The sequence below is a fragment of the Papaver somniferum genome, chromosome 7, assembly GCF_003573695.1.
Source record: "Papaver somniferum cultivar HN1 chromosome 7, ASM357369v1, whole genome shotgun sequence".
NCBI lineage: Eukaryota > Viridiplantae > Streptophyta > Magnoliopsida > Ranunculales > Papaveraceae > Papaver > Papaver somniferum.
The window spans coordinates 32,995,659-33,002,293 of NC_039364.1; the positions used below are offsets into that span (position 1 = coordinate 32,995,659).

General features: G+C 37.2%; 1 non-coding gene across 1 annotated transcript; it reads left to right on the forward strand.

Annotated features, from left to right (window-relative positions):
* The first annotated feature begins 406 nt into the window (after nucleotides 1-406).
* TRNAM-CAU lies at nucleotides 407-480 on the forward strand. The gene has a single exon. It is a non-coding gene; the product is annotated as a tRNA-Met (tRNA).
* Nucleotides 481-6,635: the final 6,155 nt, after the last annotated feature.

Sequence of the window (6,635 nt, forward strand, 5' to 3'; positions counted from 1 at the left end):
AAATGAGATCTCAATTCCAGCTACGGTTTCCTTAGGTATCTTACAACTAGAATTCCACCTTTTTCTGATCCGGTTCCTCCACCACCGCGAACCCCAGTTAGAGTCAGGCATTATACACTTTTTCGTTATTGGGAGAACCCAAGTACTCTCTTTCGGATCCATGAAACAACTCTCAGAGATCTTTTTCCCTTTTGGAAGATAGAGGAGCGAAACAATCAACCTATTAATATTGGAAGACCAAAAAGATTCTTCCGATGTATCATTTATGGGTCCAATGGAATTCATAGGTATAGGAAGAAGCCCCATCAAATAGAGATTTTTTCTTTCGACCATATTTCGATTGTTAATACGATATCAATTCAAATCCTGGATTTGGTTATTCACGATGTACGATGATCCCTGTTAAGCATCCATGGCTGAATGGTTAAAGCGCCCAACTCATAATTGGCAAATTCGTAGGTTCAATTCCTGCTGGATGTACGCCAATGGGAACGTTCAATAAGTCTATTGGAATTGGCTCTGTATCAATGGAATCTCATCATCCATACATAACGAATTGGTATGGTATATTCATACCATAACATATGAACAGTAAGAACTAGAATTCTTATCAATACTGGAACTCATAGGGAAGAAAATGGATTTATGGATGGAATCAAATATGCAGTATTTACAGACAAAAGTATTCGGTTATTGGGGAACAATCAATATACTTCTAATGTCGAATCAGGATCAACTAGGACAGAAATAAAGCATTGGGTCGAACTCTTCTTTGGTGTCAAAGTAATAGCTATGAATAGTCATCGACTCCCGGGAAAGGGTAGAAGAATGGGACCTATGGGACATACAATGCATTACAAACGTATGATCATTACGCTTCAACCGGGTTATTCTATTCCACCTCTTAGAAAGAAAAGAACTTAAAAAAAATACTTAATAACACGACGATACATTTATACGTTCTACTCCGAGCACACGCAATGGGGTCGTAGACAGTCAAGTGAAATCCAATTCACGAAATAATTTGATCTCTGAACAGCAGCGTCATTGTGTTAAAGGTCGTAATGCCAGAGGCATCATTACCGCAAGGCATAGAGGGGGAGGTCATAAGCGTCTATACCGTAAAATAGATTTTCGACGAAATGAAAAAGACATATCTGGTAGAATCGTAACCATAGAATACGACCCCAACCGAAATGCATACATTTGTCTCATACACTATGGGGATGGTGAGAAGAGATATATTTTACATCCCAGAGGGGCTATAATTGGAGATACCATTGTTTCTGGTACAGAAGTTCCTATCTCAATGGAAAATGCCCTACCTTTGAGTGCGGTTTGAACCATTGATTTACGTAATTGGAAGTAACCAATTAGGTTTACGACGAAACCTAGAAATCAATCACTGATCCAATTTGAGTACCTCTACGGGATAGACCTCAACAGAAAACTGAAGAGTAACGGCATCAAGTGATTGAGTTCAGTAGTTCCTCATATAAAATTATTGACTCTAGAGATATGGTAATATGGAGAAGACAAAATTGTTTGAAGCACCGACAGAACCGGAAGAGCCCCTTGTTTCAAAGAGGAGGACGGGTTATTCACATTTCATTTGATGGTCAGAGGCGAATTGAAAGCTAAGCAGTGGTAATTCTACCCCCGGGGAAAAATAGAGATGTCTCCTACGTTACCCGTAATATCTGGAAGTATCGACGTAATTTCATAGAGTCATTCGTTCTGAATGCTACATGAAGAACATAAGCCAGATGATGGAACGGGGAGACCTAGGATGTAGAAGATCATAACATGAGTGATTCGGCAGATTTGGATTCCTATACATCCACTCATGTGGTACTTCATCATACGATTCATATAAGATCCATCTGTCTAGATATCATTATATACATCCAGAAAGTTGTATGCTTTGGAAGAAGCTTGTACAGTTTGGGAAGGGGTTTTGATTGATCAAAAAGAAGAATCTACTTCAACCGATATGCCCTTAGGAACGGCCATACATAACATAGAAATCACACTTGGAAAGGGTGGACAATTAGCTAGAGCAACAGGTGCTGTAGCGAAACTGATTGCAAAAGAGGGTAAATCGGCCACATTAAAATTACCGTCTGGGGAGGTCCGTTTGATATCCAAAAACTGCTTAGCAACAGTCGGGCAAGTGGGTAATGTTGGGGTGAACCAGAAAAGTTTGGGTAGATCCGGATCTAAGCGTTGGCTAGGTAAGCGTCCTGTAGTAAGAGGGGTAGTTATGAACCCTGTAGACCATCCCCATGGGGGTGGTGAAGGAAGGGCCCCAATTGGTAGAAAACAACCCACAACCCCTTGGGGTTATCCTGCGCTTGGAAGAAGAAGTAAAAAAAGGAATAAATATAGTGATAGTTTGATTCTTCGTCGACGTACTAAATAGGAGAGAAAATCGAGAATATGTTTCTTCGTCTTTACAAAAGAAAAAAAGATAGGAGTAATTATCTGTGACACGTTCACTAAAAAAAAATCCTTTTGTTGCTAATCATTTATTAGGAAAATTGAAAAGCTCAACATAAGAGGAGAAAAAGAAATAATAGTAACTTGGTCCCGGGCATCTACCATTATACCCACAATGATCGGCCATACAATTGCTATTCATAATGGAAAAGACCATCTGCCTATTTATATAACAGATCGTATGGTGGGTCACAAATTGGGAGAATTTGCACCTACTCTAAATTTCCGGGGACATGCGAGAAGCGATAATAAATCTCGTCGTTAATGTTAATAATAATAAAGTGAATATGGGTGCTCGTAGTTCATTGGTGGGAGGTTAACCTTATGATAAAGATGGACCCAGATGTGGAAGTATCCGCTTTAGGTCAACATATATGTATGTCTGCTCACAAAGCACGAAGAGTGATCGATCAGATTCGTGGGCGTTCCTACGAGGAAACACTTATGATACTAGAACTCATGCCTTATCGAGCATGTTATCCCATTTTTAAATTGGTTTATTTGGCAGCAGCAAATGCTAGTCACAATATGGGTTTCAAGGAAACAGATTTAATCATTAGTCAAGCCGAAGTCAACGAGGGTACTATCGTGAAAAAGTTAAAGCCTCGAGCTCGAGGACGTAGTTATCCGATCAAAAGACCCACATGTCATATAACTATTGTATTGAAAGATATATCTAAAGATCAAGACTATTTCATATGGTTAAGAAAAACTGGATATGTATATATAGATAAATATACGGATGTTAGAGAGAGGTATCTATGTATGGTAGAGCACGAAAGATTAAAATGGGCTAATGAAGAAAGCGAGGGTGTATGGGACAAAAAATAAATCCACTTGGTTTTAGACTTGGTACAACCCAAAAGCACCATTCCCTTTGGTTTGCACAACCAAAAAGTTATTCTGAGGGGCTACAGGAAGATCAAAAAATACGGGATTGTATCAAGAATTATGTACAAAAGAATATGAGAATATCTTCGGGTGTAAAGGGAATTGCGCGTATAGAGATTAAAAAAAGAATCAACCTGGTCCAAGTCATAATCTATATGGGATTTCCAAAATGGTTAATAGAGGGTAAACCGAGAGGAATTGAAGAATTACAGATCAATGTACAAAAAGGTTTTAATTCTGTGAACCGAAAACTCAGCATTTCTATTACACGAATTGGAAAACCCTATGGAGACCCTAATATTCTTGCGGAATTTATAGCAGGGCAATTAAAAAATAGAGTTTCATTTCGAAAGGCAATGAAAAAAGCTATTGAATTAACTGAGCAAGCAGATACAAAAGGAATTCAAGTACAAATTGCAGGACGTATTGACGAAAAAGAAATAGCACGTGTCGAATGGATCAGAGAAGGTAGGGTTCCCCTACAAACCATTCGAGCTAAATTTGATTATTGTTCGTATACAGTTCGAACTATTTATGGGGTATTAGGCATAAAAATTTGGATATTTGCAGACGAGAAATAATCAAAGATTTCTTCTTTGACTTTTCTATCTAGCACAGGACCAAAAAAAACAAAACCTTTCATTATTTTTCCCTTTAATCTAAAATGATCAATTTCAAATCTTTTAATTCTATAGGGTTAAATAAAAATTAGATTGACCCTTTGGTATAATTGCTATGCTTAGTGTGTGACTCGTTGTTTTTTTAGTTTAGATTAGATTAAAAAAGGAAAGGACGGTCCCCCAGTCTGAACTAAGAACTATGTAACTAATAACCAGCTCATTGCTTCGTATTATCGGGATCCAAAGAAACAGTCACTATATGATCTATTGATCATATCGTTGTAGCAACTGAAATCTTTTTAATATTACATATACATAAAAAAAAACCAATCTGATCATGGATTGTGATATGAAATAAAAAAAGGATGTGGATAAATGGAAGGGGGAGAGAAAGAGAGAAGGATAATATCAACGATATATGATTCCAATATGTATGGTCTATGAATAATCTCATACAAAGCCAGTGTAATAAAGCATCAATACGGATTCGGCCATAATCATAATTAATCATTAAATGAATCCGGTTCATAGGAAAAATAAATACAAATAAAAGAGAGCTTCTAGTAAATAAAGACTGAGTATATTGACTCAGAAACAACAAATTGAATTTGGAGCTCCGTTGCAGAGTTCAGGCCTAGCCATTAACCAAGAAGTGATGGGAACGACGGAACCTATGACTGCAGAAGATTCCATTGAAAACGAATCCTAATGATTCATTAGGTGGGATGGCGGAAAGAACCAGGAACCAATTCATTTTTTTCTGAGAGGTCAAGGACTGACCCTACGAATTAGACAGATATTGAAAGAGTCAATATTCGCCCGCGAAGGCCTTATTGAATTGCTAAGTTTTTTGGATTCAATAAAGGTCAAAATAAAGATTCGTAAAAAAAATTTATATTCTAGAGGTATATTTCTAGTTGTAGATAAAACCCAAGATATATAAATTTTTACGTGACATATTAGATCTCAAAAAATCCTATGATTCAGTCTATTATAAATTCAATACATATTCGTAATATTATGGAATCATTTCATTCGCGAGGAGCTGGATGAGAAGAAACTCTCATGTCCGGTTCTGCAGTAGATATGGAATTGAGAATAACAAACAACCATCAACTATAACCCCAAAAGAACCAAATTCCGTAAACAACATAGAGGAAAAATGAAGGGAATATCCTACCGAGGCAATCATATTAGTTTCGGTAGATATGCTCTTCAGGCACTTGAACCCGCCTGGATCACATCTAGACAAATAGAAGCAGGGTGACGAGCAATGACACGATATGCGCGTCGTGGTGGAAAATATGGGTACGTATATTTCCAGACAAACCTGTTACATTAAGACCTACGGAAACGCGTATGGGCTCAGGGAAGGGATCTCCCGAATATTGGGTATCTGTCGTTAAACCGAGGTCAAATACTTTATGAAATGGGTGGAGTATCAGAAATTGTATCCAGAGAAGCTATTTCAATCATTGCGTCCAAAATGCCTATAAGAACTCAATTCCTTATTGCAGAATAGGGATGTGCAACCAAAGGAAAGGAGTCTTTGTGATAAAAAAACAAAAAAACGCAGGCCTTTTTTTCTGGACAAAAAATATTTCTTTATTCTTTTGCCCTTTCTTTGCATTGAAAGAAACGATAAAAAATAATGATATGATTCAACCTCAAACCCTTTTAAATGTAGCGGACAACATTGGGGCTCGAAAATTGATGTGTATTCGAATCATAGGAGCGAGTAATCATCGATATGCTCATATTGGTGACGTTATTGTTGCTGTAATCAAAGAAGCAGTGCCCAATATGCCTCTAGAAAGATCAGAGGTGATCAAAGCTGTAATTGTACGTACATGTAAAGAACTTAAACGCGACAACAGTATGATAATACGATATGATGACAATGCCGCAGTTGTCATTGATCAAGAAGGAAATCCAAAAGGAACTCGGGTTTTTGGTGCGATCGCTTGGGAATTGAGACAGTTGAATTTTACTAAAATAGTCTCATTAGCTCCTGAGGTATTATAAATACTATATAGAATAAAGACTAATAGACAAGCCCGTGATATGATAGAGTAGGGTCTTGGGAATGGATTAAATTAATTTAGTAGATTATGTATCACGTATATCCCTTAAATTTATAATTAATAAAAAAAACGAGCATGTTGATTATATTAAAACTCGGAGGCACCAATAATTATAGTTCATCATGGGTAAGGACACAATTGCTGACATAATAACTTCTATACGAAATGCTGACATGGATAAAAAAGGAACGGTTCGAATAACATCTACTAATATTACCGAAAACATTGTGAAAATACTTCTACGAGAAGGATTTATCGAAAACGTGAGAAAACATCGAGAAAGCAACAAAACTTTCTTGGTTTTAACCCTTCGACATAGAAGGAATAGGAAAGGGCCATATAAAACTATTTTAAAACGTATCAGCCGGCCTGGTCTACGAATCTATTCCAACTCTCAACGAATTCCTAGGATTTTAGGAGGAATGGGTATTGTTATTCTTTCTACTTCTCGAGGTATAATGACAGACCGAGAAGCTCGGCTAGAAGGAATCGGTGGAGAAATTTTGTGTTATATATGGTGATCTTTCTGATATCTGAATTG